This window comes from Dermacentor silvarum, chromosome 1 (assembly GCF_013339745.2).
Source record: "Dermacentor silvarum isolate Dsil-2018 chromosome 1, BIME_Dsil_1.4, whole genome shotgun sequence".
In the NCBI taxonomy this organism is placed as follows: Eukaryota; Metazoa; Arthropoda; class Arachnida; order Ixodida; family Ixodidae; genus Dermacentor; species Dermacentor silvarum.
In genome coordinates this window covers 326,249,261-326,265,313 of record NC_051154.1, presented here as the reverse complement: position 1 = coordinate 326,265,313, position 16,053 = coordinate 326,249,261, and positions in this window count along the sequence as shown.

Below are 16,053 nucleotides of genomic sequence, written 5' to 3'. Positions count from 1 at the left end.
GTTGAAAGGTAAGCTTCGCCGTAGCGACGGAATCAAAGCAGCAACAAATAACCATCCTATCAGACTCTCAAGCGGCATGCAGAAGCTACCTCAGGGGACGAGTATGCATCTCGATTATATGAGATATAAAACTCCGAGGCCAGATTTCACCTTTTATGGGTACCCAGTCATGAGGGAATCAGGGGAAACAAAGAGGCTGACAGAGTAGCTCGTGCGCACGCTACACACCACGGGTGCTCACAGGACGCCTCTGGCGACCTGCTCCCGATTGACCAGAACTACTCTGCAATTTTAAACTATCACAGTGGAAATAGAATGAAACTGCCACCCCCAGATAAGAATCTCATTAAGGAAGAACAGGTTATATGGAGAAGGCTGCAAACCTATACATATAACAACATGCACATTCTCTATAAAATTCATCCCGAAAGATATACGGACACGTGCCCATGGTGCGGGGCCACGCCAACCTTAGACCACATCTCATGGGTATGCATGGCATATACAGAAATGACAAACACAGAAATTACGGAGCATATACAATGGGAGGCGGCGTTGTCCAGTTCACAGGAAGAGGTCCAAAGGGCCATCATCCGAGAAGCATGACGGCCCGCGGAAGCCAGTGGGGCCCTTGCCTAGGGCCCCGTGTCACGTTTTAGCCTAGGTATTGGCCATTAACGTTTTTCGCGCATGACTCGTGCTTCGTTAATATGATAACTGCGCACGCAAAAAAGAAGACCCGGAAAAATAAGACGGGAGCCGCGCTGTCCTCTTTTCGCTTCATTTGCCTGAGGGGGTTGTTCTGTCTCCTGCACTATTTAACCTGTTGAATAGTTCAATTCCGCTGCGCCGGGAAGTTAATCTCCTGGTCTATGCAGACGACATCGCATTTTTCGCGACAGCAAGAGACATCAATTCCCTTTACATGTCCTTACAAGCGTACCTATGTATTCTAGAGAAGTGGCTTCACACCCTTCACCTGGCACTAAACGTAAACAAAAGTGCAGTCCTTGTCTTTCCGCTTTCTGGGCCGATACATTTATGATTAGTATATGATCAGAGAACCATCCCACAGGTAGAGTCGCTTAAGTACCTGGGTATCACATATGATGAAAAACTTAACTGGAGTGCTCACATAGAAAGTATTGTAACGAAAGGGACACGAGTTGTAGGTTTATTACGTAGAATCAGTAACCGGCGTTCTGGTATGCTAAGTGACACATTAATTATGATCTACCACATGTATGTACGACCTATTCTAGAATTTGGCTGTGTTTTGTTTTCCGGAAGTGCAAAATATAAAATAAGACCACTTGTGCTTTCAGAAAGAGAAGCTATTCGATTATGCTTATGCCTGCCAACATTTGTTGCTAATAACGTGTTATACCAGGAAGTGCGATTACCTTCTCTTTACACGAGATTCCGCATGCTTATGGTTCAAACCTACTTAAGGACTTATGAATATCCTTTTAGACGTACAGAATATATATTTATTAGTGAACCAAATTAATTTTTTGAGAACACCTGGCCACGGTCACATACCCCACAGGCTGTATTTGTGCAGGCACAATTAGCACCTTTAAATGTTCACATTAGAGAAATCATTCCGTTCAGTAGGTCCACATTGTCCCTTAAAATAGGATTTGCAGACATTTTCCCCAATAACGCAACACTGCTGCTACCAACATATTTGAATGCCCTTTTGCAAGACAATTTGGACCATTTCCCAATAAATGTAGTAGCGACTGATGCTTCCTCGTGTGAGGAGAAGGCAGGCGTGGGAATTTATTCACCATCCCTCGATTGGTCTTTTTCAATTCGCCTGCCAGATTACACATCAATTTTTCAGGCCGAACATCTGGCAACACTTCTTGCATTGCGAAAGTTACCGCTAAATGTTACAAAAGTTGTTATAGTCACAGATTTTCTTTCTGTATGCAGCGCGCTCAACGCGTCTACAAACTCGACAGCTTTGAACACGTTTTACACATTAGCTCCACGCCACTTAAGGTTAATTCATTTAGTATGGGTACCAAGCCACCGAGACATCCAACATAATGAAATTGCTGAATCTTTAGCACAAGCTTCTTTAAAAGGTCCGGCGATATCTGTGCTGCCGGCAACCTCGCATATCACTGCAGCCAGATATAGACAGTTTTCTTTGACCGAAGACAAGAAAAGCCTCGCATTAGCAAAATCTACAGATTTTATACATTTAAATTATTCTTGGAACCGACAGTGGTGTCCAAACCGGCAATTCCAAGTAACATTTACAAGGCGGCGTTGACGTATTCCACAACTAAATTTTTACTTACACAGATGTGGTATGGCGGCATCCCCATTATGCTACCTCTGCAATGAACCAGAATCCATCAATCACTTTTTATTATCGTGTCGGAGGTTTTCTAATCATCGACAACGAGTTTGGAAATCCCACTTCGCAATCTAGGACTGCCATTAAGCAGTTCACTTATATTCTCACTTGGAGCCACGGTGTTAGGATATAGCCGCGGGAATGTTTGCCGAGCCATTTATAATTTTCTTTGTGATACAAAAAGGTTGCCTCAATAATTTTCCCCATTTTCCTCGATTTATTTATTTATCGTTCTATAAATTATAGATTTAACAAATCCAGAAAGTAATGTCACAATATCGTAATTATACCATTATATTATGATTATTTAAAATTTACATCTATCCTTTACTGTATTTAATTTATTATGAAATTCATATTACTAGTCCTATCTAGGCAAGGCTGACCAACTTATTGTAGACTACTAAATTCTTTTATTATCGTTTCGTTTCCCATCTTGAATTATTCACTTATTTTCCTTTAATTTTTATTACTCATTTATTTCTAAACTAATTTATCTTAAATTTCGATCATAATACCACCCAGTTAGTGGCCTATCCCCCACCGTGGGTTGTGCCCTTGATTGAGGCATCATCATCATCATAATTTCGCTTTGCCGTGCACTGCTATCATGGACACGTTCCAACTTTCCCGAGTAGCAATCCTTTTACAGTTCAGTCGAGGGTTTTACGCTGCTGGCATGGGACATATTTCCACTGGGGAGGAAATCATGCTAAAGATAGATGTAAATAAAACGTTGACCCCTTGGTAGGCTTGAAATTTCTTTACGAGCGCACGATAGCAATTAATGGACCAACTAGTGAAAGTTTGTCGCTACAGCATTTTGCGATGTCGTGTGCATGCGGTTGGGCCTTAAGTGGCGTGTTTTGAGTGACCTTCACGACATCATTAATATAGATTAAATATAAAAGCGGGCCTAACACAGATCGTTGGGGCACGCCGGACGGTATTGGACTTCAATTTGTTAAATGGGTTGAGACGTCAAATTTCTGGCTTGCGCATTCTTTGGTGGTCTCATGCGATAGATCGCGCCCACGCGCCTTGCGTTTGCCGCGCCTCGCGAGTGGTGGCAGCTTGAACCTCCAAGACGCGAGCCCACTTGGCTCAACATTTTCGCTTTGGTAAACATCGTTTCGTATTTTTGTGAGGCAGCCAGAGCACCGATATTTGTCTGGAGAAAATAGCTGAGCTAGCGCCGCGCTTCGACGCGTATGAAGTGTCCTGCACCATCTGCACACGCGAGATGCACGAGGGCGCGAGCTTCCACGCACCTACATGCATACTGTAAGCGTAGTTTGGCCATTAGGCATGCCTGCCAACTCTCTCGATTTGGCTCGGATCTGGGCATAGCCATATGCCAGATTGTATGGGCAGGGCCATAAGACTGTCCAAACCCCAACACACACACACAAACAAACACACACACAAAGTATTTCCCCACAGTTGCTTCGTAATTGCCATTACGGGGTTCTAGAAGGCATTCTTGAAGTCTTGTAGTAACTTCAGAATTTAGGTGTTTTGTGCCGTTTTGAAAAGGCCCGCAGTTCAGATTTTGCGCAACTTGCGCATGCGACGTAAGCGTGGCCCATTGCAGCGAAAACAATATAAAACTGCTTTTGGCGATGGCTAAGCACCTGCCCGTGGAAGAATTTCAGCGTGAGTTGCTGGCACGGCTCTCCGTACTCAGGATTGTTCAACAGCAGCAAGGTGAGTTGCTAACAGCGCTGACAACCCGGTGCACCGTGAAACTTGTCTGACAACGCTCCTAAAGTTGTAGTGGGTCAGCTTGACAACTATGACGAGCTGAAGAAATTTGACCAAACGATAACTGTACCAGTTAGGGAGGTTGCGGTAAAATGTTGCTCTGCTTCTAAATGCTACCGCCTTGTCTGACCTTCCATGTATTTTGCACATGAAAATTAAGTTTATTACGAGTGTTTCCCAAAGGAAAGTTCTGAAAATTTTTAAGGCAGGCATGATCGTCAATTAAAATTTTGGGAGAAACCAATTTATGATGAATGTCGACTTTACTGTGATTAGCAATGAAGAAATGTATCAACACTAAGACATGTTTGCCGCCGCGGGGTTCCTCTTTTAACATGCAGCACCACATAGTGCTGCCGCAATGTGCCCGTGTGGGACGTGTGTGAATATATATATATATATTTGTATAGAAAAACAACGCGGGTTTCGTTTCGCCCAGCACCAAATTTTTTTTTCATTGATGAGTGAAAAATACCCAGTGGCACATCCAGTGACCCAAGTTGCCACCAAAAAGTTTAATTGAAGACAGGCACATACCCAGTTAATATAACTATAGTGGCCCAAGTTGGTGTCAAATAGGCTAATTGAAGGGCGCCATTTGCCATGCAACTCATACCTAATAACGTTTCCTTGCGGGCTAGTTGGTGACCCGTTCTTCAAACTGATACTTCTGTTGAACAGATCACGTGTTTGTCCTTCGTGTATATGTGGTCTAACAGATTGAAGGACGATGACTCAGGTTGGTGCAAAAAAGTTTATGAAAGACTGGCACATAAACCATGGCGCATGCCCCAAGGTGGTGTCAAAGAGGTTTATTTAAAAGCAGCGCATATGCAGTGACCCAATTTGACATACGAGGTTCGTTCACGCGTGGCACATACTTTCACATAAACAGTGACATAAGTTAGGATGAAGGATGTTCACTGAAAGGTGGCACATGAGCAGTGGCACATCCAGTAACACAAGTTGGTGTGAACCGAGTTAACTGATGAGCGTCACCTACGAAATGCCAAAAATCTCTGAAACAAGTTGGCCCGAGGATGGGACAGCAGCTCCATGCTCGCCATTAGACAAACTACCCAGTGACCCAAAATGGCGGGCAAGTATGTAGTGCTCGGAAGCTCCGTGAAATGCGCTGATAATCCTAATCCCATTAAAATGTTTATATAGCCAGATAGAGTGATGCATAGGCGATTGTATCAGACATGTACCACAGTTTTGCAGGAATGTGTCGTCGTGCAGCACCAATTAGGCTATTTTATGCTGGGGTCATGCTATTCTGCTGCGAAAGAAAGCACCTAAGATATCAGCCCAGTCTTAGCTGCTGGAAAGAGTGGCTGATATCTCGAAACAGGAAAATTTAGAAATTTAGAATCTTTTTTTAAGTTCATTGGAGCCTTTTGTTAGTATTGTCACGTAGTAGTGACGCTGAAGAAAACAGTCGTAAAACTGTGTACGACGAAACTGGTTGTTTATTGGGCGAACCTGTGCCCACAAAAGCAAGGTACACTCAAAGCACAACGATAGCGGCGAACACAGTCGGCGATCGTCGAAAATCTGATCAGCGGCGAAACGCGTCGGCTTTTATACCTGAGTCATCGAAGGCTCTAGATTAATCCCTGATGCCCGCGTGTCTTCCAGAAAGTTCTAGAGAATTCGCGTCAGTCATGCAATCAGATAACATAAGCGTCGGTGAAAACAGGCAATGGAAAGAAGCATCGATAACGTTCTAGAAACTTCCGATACAGGCGCGTCCTGCGCCGAGCGATAACGTTTAACATTTGTTAGCCGGTGGAAAGCGGCCACCGGTGAAAGATAAACATCTATACGTGTCAATACCCTCCCCTTAAAAAGCATCGTCCCGATGCTACAAACAAATGTGAAAGCGAAAACAAAACCACACGTAATAAAGAAAAAAAATTAAGTAACAAAGTACCTAAGTTCGTCAGCGGGCGTAGAAAGGCTTAAGACGCACCACATGGACGACTTCGGGTCGTGCGCGGCGCCGCTGTGATTGCGAAATGCCGTCTGGCACGACCTTATAGTCCAGTGCGCCAATACGTCGGATGATCTTATATGGTCCGAAATAGCGACGTAAGAGTTTTTCGCTAAGTCCTCGTCGGCGTATCGGAGTCCAGACCCAAACACGGTCTCCGGGCTGGTACTCGACGTAGCGTCGTCGAAGATTGTAGTGTCGGCTGTCGGTCCTCTGCTGGTTCTTGATGCGCAGGCGGGCGAGCTGTCGACCTTCTTCGGCACGCTGCAAATAGGTGGCAACGTCTAGATTTTCCTCATCGGTGACGTCCGGTAGCATGGCGTCAAGCGTCGTTGCCGGGTTCCTTCCGTAGACCAGGTTGAATGGCGCCATGTGCGTCGTTTCTTGCACGGCCGTGTTGTATGCGAAGGTCACATACGGAAGGATGGCATCCCACGTCTTGTGTTCGACGTCGACGTACATTGCCAGCATGTCGGCGATGGTCTTATTTAGGCGCTCGGTGAGGCCATTCGTCTGCGGGTGGTAGGCGGTGGTGCGGCGATGGCTTGTCTGGCTGTACCGCAGGATGGCTTGAGTTAGTTCTGCCGTAAAGGCCGTGCCTCTGTCGGTGATGAGGACTTCTGGGGCACCGTGACGCAGGAGGATGTTCTCAACGAAGAATCGGGCTACCTCGGCGGCACTGCCTTTGGGCAAGGCTTTTGTTTCGGCGTAGCGGGTGAGGTAGTCCGTAGCGACGACGATCCATTTATTCCCGGACGTCGACGTCGGAAAAGGCCCCAGTAAGTCCATCCCGATCTGCTGGAAATGTCGGCGAGGTGGCTCGATTGGCTGTAGAAGTCCGGCTGGCCTTGTCGGCGGTGTTTTCCGTCGCTGACAGTCTCGGCATGTCCTTACGTAATGGGCGACGTCAGCACAGAGGCGAGGCCAGTAGTATTTTTCTTGTATCCTCACGAGCGTGCGGGAAAAACCGAGGTGTCCAGCCGTTGGGTCGTCATGGAGAGCTTGCAGAACCTCTGGACGCAATGCTGCGGGTACCACGAGGAGGTAGTTGGCTCGGAGAGGCGAGAAGTTCTTCTTTAGGAGAATGTCGTTTTGCAAGAAAAACGACGCCAATCCTCGCCTGAACACCTTCGGCACAATGACGGTCTTGCCTTCCAGATAGTCTACAAGGCTCCTTAGTTCCGGGTCGGCTCGCTGTTCTTCGGCGAATTCGTCGGCACTGATGGGTCCCAAGAAAGTGTCATCATCCTGGTCGTCTTGTGGCGGCGGTTCGACGGGGGCGCGAGACAAGCAGTCGGCGTCAGAGTGCTTTCGCCCGGACTTGTAAACGACGGTGATGTTGAATTCTTGAAGTCTCAGACTCCATCGTGCGAGGCGACCTGAAGGATCCTTCAAGTTAGCTAGCCAACACAAGGCGTGGTGGTCGCTCACAACTTTAAAGGGCCTGCCATAGAGGTAGGGGCGAAACTTTGATGTAGCCCAGATGATGGCGAGGCACTCCTTTTCTGTTGTGGAATAATTTGCTTCCGCCTTCGATAGCGACCGGCTAGCGTAACTTACAACCCTTTCTAGTCCATCAGTCCTCTGCACAAGCACGGCGCCGAGTCCTACGCTGCTTGCGTCGGTGTGGACTTCGGTATCGGCGTTTTCGTCGAAATGCGCAAGTATTGGCGGCGATTGCAGGCGTCGCTTCAGTTCTTCAAATGCTTTGAGTTGCGGCGTGTCCCACTTGAACTCGACGTCGGCCTTCGTGAGATACGTCAGTGGCTCTGCGATCCGTGAAAAATCCTTGACGAAGCGCCTGTAATAGGCGCACAGTCCAAGAAATCTACGCACTGCCTTCTTGTCAGCGGGCGGGGGAAAGTTGGAGATGGCTGCAGTTTTCTGAGGGTCGGGGAGCACTCCAGACTTGTTGATGACGTGGCCCAAGAACAGGAGCTCCTCATATGCGAAGCGGCACTTTTCTGGCTTTAACGTGAGTCCGGAGGTTTTGATTGCTTGAAGAACTGTTTCAAGGCGCCGCAGGTGTTCTTCGAAGCTTGAGGCAAACACAACGACGTCGTCCAAATAGACGAGGCAAGTCTGCCACTTCAAGCCTGCCAGTACTGTATCCATGACGCGTTGGAAAGTCGCAGGTGCCGAGCAAAGACCAAACGGCATGACCTTGAACTCGAACAGTCCATCTGGTGTTATAAACGCAGTCTTCTCCCGGTCCCTCTCGTCGACTTCGATTTGCCAGTAGCCGGTTTTGAGGTCCATCGACGAAAAATACTGTGCGTTGTAGAGTCGATCCAAGGCGTCATCAATCCGTGGGAGGGGGTATACGTCCTTCTTCGTGATCTTGTTGAGGCGACGATAATCGACGCAGAAACGTAGGGTTCCATCCTTCTTCTTCACTAACACCACGGGGGACGCCCACGGACTCTTGGACGGCTGGATGATGTCGTCGCGTAGCATTTCGTCGACTTGGTGCCTTATGGCTTCACGTTCGCGCGCCGAAACTCGGTACGGGCTCTGACGGAGTGGGCGGACATTTTCGTCGGTGATGATGCGGTGCTTGGCGACAGGGGTTTGTCGAACTTTTGACGACGACGAGAAGCAGTCCTTGTATTGCAGGAGCAGAGCTTTTAGTAGTTCTTTCTTATGCCTGGGAAGGTTTTGATTGACGTCGAAAGTTGGCTCAGGTATTATAGTCGTCGTTGCAGGTGCACTGGAATCGGTGAAGGCGAAAGCACTGCTGGCTTCTACTATTTCATCGATGTAGGCGACCGTGGTGCCTTTGTTAATGTGCTTGTATTCAGGGCTGAAGTTCGTGAGCATCACCCTTGCTTTCCCTGCACGTAGCTCAGCTATGCCTCTAGCGACGCAAATTTCACGGTCGAGCAGTAGGTGATGATCGCCCTCGATGATGCCCTCCATGTCTGCAGGCACTTCGGTACCGACGGAAATCATTACGCTGGAGCGAGGCGGAACGGTGACTTGTTCTTCAAGCACATTCAAGGCATGGTAACTTATGCTTGTATCCGGTGGTAGCGCGTTGTGCGTTGAAAGCGTTATCGACTTGGATCTTAAGTCGATGACTGCACCGTATTGGTTTAGAAAGTCCATGCCTAGGATGACATCCCTGGAGCAGTGCTGCAGGATTACGAAGGTCGCCGGGTAAGTGCGGTTGTTTAAAGTGACTCGCGCTGTGCAGATTCCAGTCGGCGTTATTAGGTGGCCTCCAGCTGTCCGGATATCGGGTCCTTGCCAGGCTGTTTTCACCTTCTTCAACTTGGCGGCGAACGGGCCACTGAAGACGGAATAGTCGGCTCCAGTGTCGACGAGAGCGGTGACGTTATGGCCATCGATGAGCACGTCTAGATCGGTAGACCGGCGTCTGGCGTTGCGGTTAATTCGTGGCGTCGGATCACGGCTGCGTCGGCTTGCTCTGCTGCTGCTACGTCGCGTCGGAAGGTCTTCTTTCGGCGGCGAAGTGCTGTCAAGGCTGTTGCTAGGCGGCGTGCTCAGATCTCGTCGTGATGAATAGCGAATCGTCGTCGTCGGCGGCGTCGGAGGATCTTCGGCATTGCGTCGTACAGCAACCGCACCTCCATCGGTTGCTGCCTTTAGTTTCCCGGGTAAGGGCTGGGAGATCGGCCCCGGGTGGGACCGTTGTACTGACGGCGATGCGGCGAGATGTAGCGGCCTGGTGACGGCGAGCGTGAGGATGGTCGTGGTTGCCACTGGGCTCCGGCGAGGTAGTCGGCGATGTCGCGTGGTCGTTCACCTCGATCGGGACGCGGCGCGTTGACGGGGAACCCTCGTAGGCCCATTTCGCGGTATGGGCATCGGCGGTAGACATGGCCGGCTTCCCCGCAGTGATAGCAGAGCGGGCGGTGGTCGGGGGCGCGCCAAATGTCCGTCTTCCTCTGGTAGCTGCGCTGGGCGACGGGCGGGCGTGCTGGCGGCGGCGGCGGTGGACGACGGAACTGCGGCGTTACGGGGCCCTGGCGCGAGCGCGGAGGGGGGCCTTGACGACGGGCGACGGCGGCGTAGGTCAGCGCTTCCGGCTGGGGTTGCGGCGATTGTGGCTGCACATCGGGAACTCCAAGTGAGCGCTGAACTTCGTCTTTGACGACGTCGGCGATAGATGCCACGTGAGGCTGCGACCGGGGAAAGAGCTTATGCAGCTCCTCGCGAACGACCGCTCTGATGGTCTCGCGCAGGTCGTCGGCGCCTAGCGCTTGAGCGTCGGCGTAGTTGGTCAGGGCACGGCGGTTGTATTGCCTGACACGCATTTCAAGCGTCTTCTCGATCGTTGTAGCCTCGGAAAGAAATTCGGCGACAGTCTTGGGCGGGTTGCGCATCAATCCGGCGAATAGTTGGTCTTTGACACCCCGCATCAAGAACCGAACTTTCTTTTCTTCAGACATGTCGGGGTCGGCGTGGCGGAAGAGGCGAGTCATCTCCTCCGTGAAGATCGCGATGTTCTCGTTCGGCAATTGCACTCTGGTTTCTAAGAGAACCTCTGCCCTCTCCTTTCGTACGACACTCGTGAAGGTCCTCACGAAGTTTTCACGAAAGAGGTCCCACGTAGCTAGGGTGGTCTCTCTGTTCTCAAACCAGGTCCGAGCAGCGTCATCCAACGAAAAATAGACATGGCGTAGCTTGTCGTCGTCGCTCCATTTGTTGAAAGTCGCGGTCCGCTCGTATGTCTCCAGCCAGGTTTCAGGGTCTTCAGCCGATAATCCACGGAAGGTCGGGGGCTCCCGAGGTTGTTGCAGCAGGATGGGGGACGCTGGGGCTGCCATTGAGGTCGTTGACCTGGCCTTGATCGCTGTGGTCTTCTCGGGAAGAAGTCCGTACTCCGGCAGAAGTCCTTGCTGCCTACGGCTAGCTCGCTGGTCCTTGGTGACGTTGGCGTTGTCCTCCGGTTTCGGGCTTGGATCGCGGCTTTGCGGGGGCGTTCGCTGCATGAACGCACTAGCACCTCCACCAGATGTCACGTAGTAGTGACGCTGAAGAAAACAGTCGTAAAACTGTGTACGACGAAACTGGTTGTTTATTGGGCGAACCTGTGCCCACAAAAGCAAGGTACACTCAAAGCACAACGATAGCGGCGAACACAGTCGGCGATCGTCGAAAATCTGATCAGCGGCGAAACGCGTCGGCTTTTATACCTGAGTCATCGAAGGTTCTAGATTAATCCCTGATGCCCGCGTGTCTTCCAGAAAGTTCTAGAGAATTCGCGTCAGTCATGCAATCAGATAACATAAGCGTCGGTGAAAACAGGCAATGGAAAGAAGCATCGATAACGTTCTAGAAACTTCCGATACAGGCGCGTCCTGCGCCGAGCGATAACGTTTAACATTTGTTAGCCGGTGGAAAGCGGCCACCGGTGAAAGATAAACATCTATACGTGTCAGTATTGCTGTTATGAGCCAGCCAGCATTGTCATACGCATCAAAATGGACAGCTGTGATATTTATTTATTTTTATTTATTTATTGTTTTCATGCTGTAGGCCTATTCAGGCTTATACAGGGTACAGGTACAACAGGTACAGGTACATACAAGGTACAGAGGGTTCCATGTTAATGGAGAACAAAAAATAAAAAGGCACAATACATTGTAATCATGGACGACAACAACAACAGAAATAATGAACCAAACATTTGGTTATTTCAGTGGGCATACGAGTATCTATACACATGTGTAGGATAAATAAGAATGCGGCAGCAAGAAGTTATGCAATGTGTGCAGCGGTAATATGAACAAAGACAACACAAAGATGAAAAACAAAAAATCGTTTGAACAAAATGAGTCAATACACGCGCGATGCATTGTTTTCGCTTCCGTTTGCACACCGAACACTAGTGGCTTAAAGCAGTAAGTCAAAATAAGATTCTGCAAGCGACAAAAATGTGTCAACTGATTCAGCATTGAGAACCTGATTCGGCAGGTCATTCCACATTTCGATAGCTACAGGAAAGAATGAATACTTAAACGTGTTACAGCGTGGTAGAAAGGGGCGTATACATTTCTCGTGGTTATTTCTACTTGAGTGACGGTTCGGAGATTTCAAATATTTGTCCTTATTTATATTTACTAAATTATTTTCTACACCATCTTCTACACCATCAATATTTCTACGCCATCGCCTATAAATGCCAGACACTTTATGTGCCTGCTGTTGTAGCTCTGCTGACGACACCTTCTTGCCTTGCAAAAACCTGATTATGTAAGAAAATGTCAGAACAGCCATTTTACACTTTTTATGCAATGTGAATTTGGAACAGGACCTGCAGTTCTGCACTCAAGGTGGGGCACCCTTACAGGGCTCGAAAACTGAAATGTTTTCTTGCCGGGAAACTTCCTATTGGCCATGTTGAATTTCAGATACATGCATGACATTGTTTGTCATTGGCAGCAGATTAACTTGACACTTGGATATATAATACATTTGCTGAAGCTAATTTTTAAAAGAACATATCTCACATATGAAAAACAACCTTTGCGTGACTCAATAAGACAACATAAATATTTTCTTTTTCTGAAATTTTTGGCCTAGTCTAAAACCTAATTGACAGCTTATGTACACCCCTTAGTTTGTGGACACCCATTGTAAATCTTTGTGCGAGAATTGGCTAACAAATTCAGTGATTTTTGCTGGTCTAACCACATGAAAACAACACTGATGAACATATATATGCATGTAGAAGCTTTTGAATCAATATTGTTTTTCTAGTGTGAAATTTATGCTTCTTTTCGTACATGGCTCAGGAGTAACAATAAAAATTTCAATTTCGATGCTTTACCTTTTCGACCAGTTTTACATACCAGATAAAAGGTAAGTTTTCGTGAAAGTGCAGTAATCTTGGGCTATTTTTTGTTTGCACTTGAATAATTCAACTTGCCTGACTACATCCGAATATTCAAAATATTGCTTGCTTGAACTTTCGAACAGATTAACTCAATATCTCATGTTTGTGTTGGTCTAACTTGTAGACATCAAATGTATTACCGTCTATACGGTAATACATTTGGCGAAGGATGTTGTCCTTGTGGATTTTCTAGCCCTAATGCTAAATGGCCGAAACTGACATGTTTTTGATCGTTTGTCTACTCAGGTTCTTATTCTATTCCTTTTCGTCCTTTTGTGACTGTCAAGGAATTCGTTTTATCACTATAGTTGTTGCTTACTGATCCTTTGGGCACCCGGTTTGGACAGTCTAGAGAGCCATTGTGTAATGGTGGTTGGAATTTTTCATGCCCTACGGTGTAGTGCTGAGTCTTTAGAACATGACTTGCATGCTGAATGTCGCAACAGTGGCAGGCATGAGTAACGTTGCCCCTAAACATGATTTCTCAGCCTTCCATGTGCTGTTGGAGAGCTGCGAATAGATATACGGGAACGCGGCATCAAAGTGTGAATTTGTACAGCCAAGATAACAGGAAACAAGAAAAGACAAGCTTCAGATTGTTAACTGCAAAAAGACTATCTTTTCTTACTTCCTGTTTTCTTGAAAGATGGAAATCCCCCGATTGTAACACCTGCTTATATGTGAAGATTGTTTTCCGTTTATGTCACCCTTTTGAGTGCACTTAGTTTGCTGGATCTACATGTTGGGGTCTGAGCGAGTGAGGCACTCATAAGCTCACTTCTGTTTGGCATCTTCTTGTTCTGACTGGCTGCTGGTGCTTTTGGGAGCAGATCTGTGAGACTTCAAGGAAGTGCCATTGTTAACCCCATTTATCTTATTGCTCTGAAGCATGTGCTGCTTACTTCCTACTACAGTCGAATTCTGTTAATTCGACCCTGATGGGACCGACTAAATTGATTGAATTATCCTGTCGGGCGAATTTTGCAAGATGCAGACAAAAACTTTATAACACACTGCTGATTTGATTGTCAGTCTTTGCCCAATTCTAACACGCCCCTGAATCAAACGTGTATCTGCTTTCTAAGAGTATATTGTAATAAAATAGCGTAGAGATAGCATTAAAGCTCCTAACCAAAATAGAAATGTAACGCACAACCGATTTCTTAAGCAAGAAGAATGGGCAAGTGTGAATGAGTGGCGTACAGTAGCGGATGTTTTCCTAAACTCAGCTTCGCCGCCCTGTTCTTTAAAGTCAGATTCCCCACATACAGGCTTGTTATGCACCAAAGCACACGATCACAGTGAACGTGGTTTTCGGCCCTGTTTTCTTGGGAAAGAAAGGCACGCATTAGAATCAGGTAAATACTGTAATGAGACATTGTGAGCTACCATTATTGACTGATAATCTACCTGTAAAGAGTGCACGGCGGTGCACTCTTTACAGTGCTAGAGTGCAATATGGTTAGTTTTCGACTATTTTGGCACTAATTACGACCTTACCGTTAATTTTACCTACTGTGGTACCACTTCTCGATTCTTGTGGGCACCGCCGAAGCGAGCCTTGCAATCTCGCTCGATTTCCCAAAAGCGTGTCGTACGATGGCTTTGCCTCAACATGCCTATATCTACGGCGGCGCACTCTTTACAGCGCTATAGTGCAATGTGGTTAATTATCGTCTATCTATGCGCTAATTACGCCCTTACTGTTAATTTTACCTACTCTGGTACTACTTCTGGCTTGTTGTGGGCACCGCCGAAGCGAGCCTTGCAAACTCGCTGTATTTCCCAAAAGCGTGTCGTACGATGGCTTTGCCTCAACATGCCTATATCTATGGCGGCGCACCCTTTACAGTGTTGTAGTGCAATATGTGGTTATTTTCGGCTATATTGGCGCTAATTACGCCCTTGCTGTTAATTTTACCTACTCTGGTATTATACTTCTCGCTTTTTCCGGGCACTGCCGAAGCGAACGTTAACCGCCGGGGTGGCTCAGTCAGCTAAGGCGTTGCGGTGCTCAGCACGAGGTCGCGGGATCGAATCCCGCCCCTGGCGGCCGCATTTTGATGGAGGCGAAATGCAAAAACGCCCGTGTGCTTGCGTTGTACTGCACGTTAAAGAACCCCAGGTGATCAAAATTAATCCGGAGCCCTCCACTACGGCGTGCCTCATAATCAGAACTGGTTTTGGCACGTAAAACCCCAGAAAGAAGAAGAAGAAGCGAGCCTTGCGAACTCCCTCGATTTCCCAAAATCGTGTGAGTGAGTGAGTGAGTGAGTGAAATAACTTTATTGAGGTCCGGAGAAGACGCAGGAGACACCCCGCGCCACCCGGCGTGTCGTACGAAAGCTTTACCCCAACATGCCTATATCTACGCCGGCGCACCCTTTACTCGTTTCGACTATATTATTTTCGACTATATTAGCGGTAATTACGCCCCTCCTGCATGCTAACTTTACTACTCTTCGACTATAACAATCGCTTCTTTTGTTAGATGAACGTTTTGATACCTCTTGCGACTCGCAACGACGCTCTGGACGCGTGACAGGGCCGGTTGTGTGTCTGAGAGCGCGCGTGTTTATTACAGCGAAAGCTCTACTACGCCATGTCTCGCAAGGTCATTCATCGCATCGCAATGACCTTGAGCCGCCGGAGCGCAAGTGTGGCAGGTGTGATGACACGCCACGTCATCCGCTGCGGAGAGGCGTCACAGCTGCGCTCGCTCGGAGCCTCACCGCTGCGGTACCACGTGACTAGGGACGGTGTAACGGCTCCTTCGCCGGCGCTTAGTCGCTGTCTTGCCATGGATTGTGCACCGGCTGGGCTGTCTCTGCGTGCCTTTCAGTGCAATTGGCAGGCTGAATACGATCATCCAGTATATATATAGCTAGACGGCAGGCTGTGAAATCTCAAGCAAAGGAAAACTTGGCTGTTGAAACACAGGAGCAAAGGGAGGCCAGATTAGCATGGTATAGAGAAGCTTACCAAGCGTGGAAGCGTCCATTTATGAACAACTATTTGCATAATTTTTGCAAAACCGATCCAAACAGACCTTTC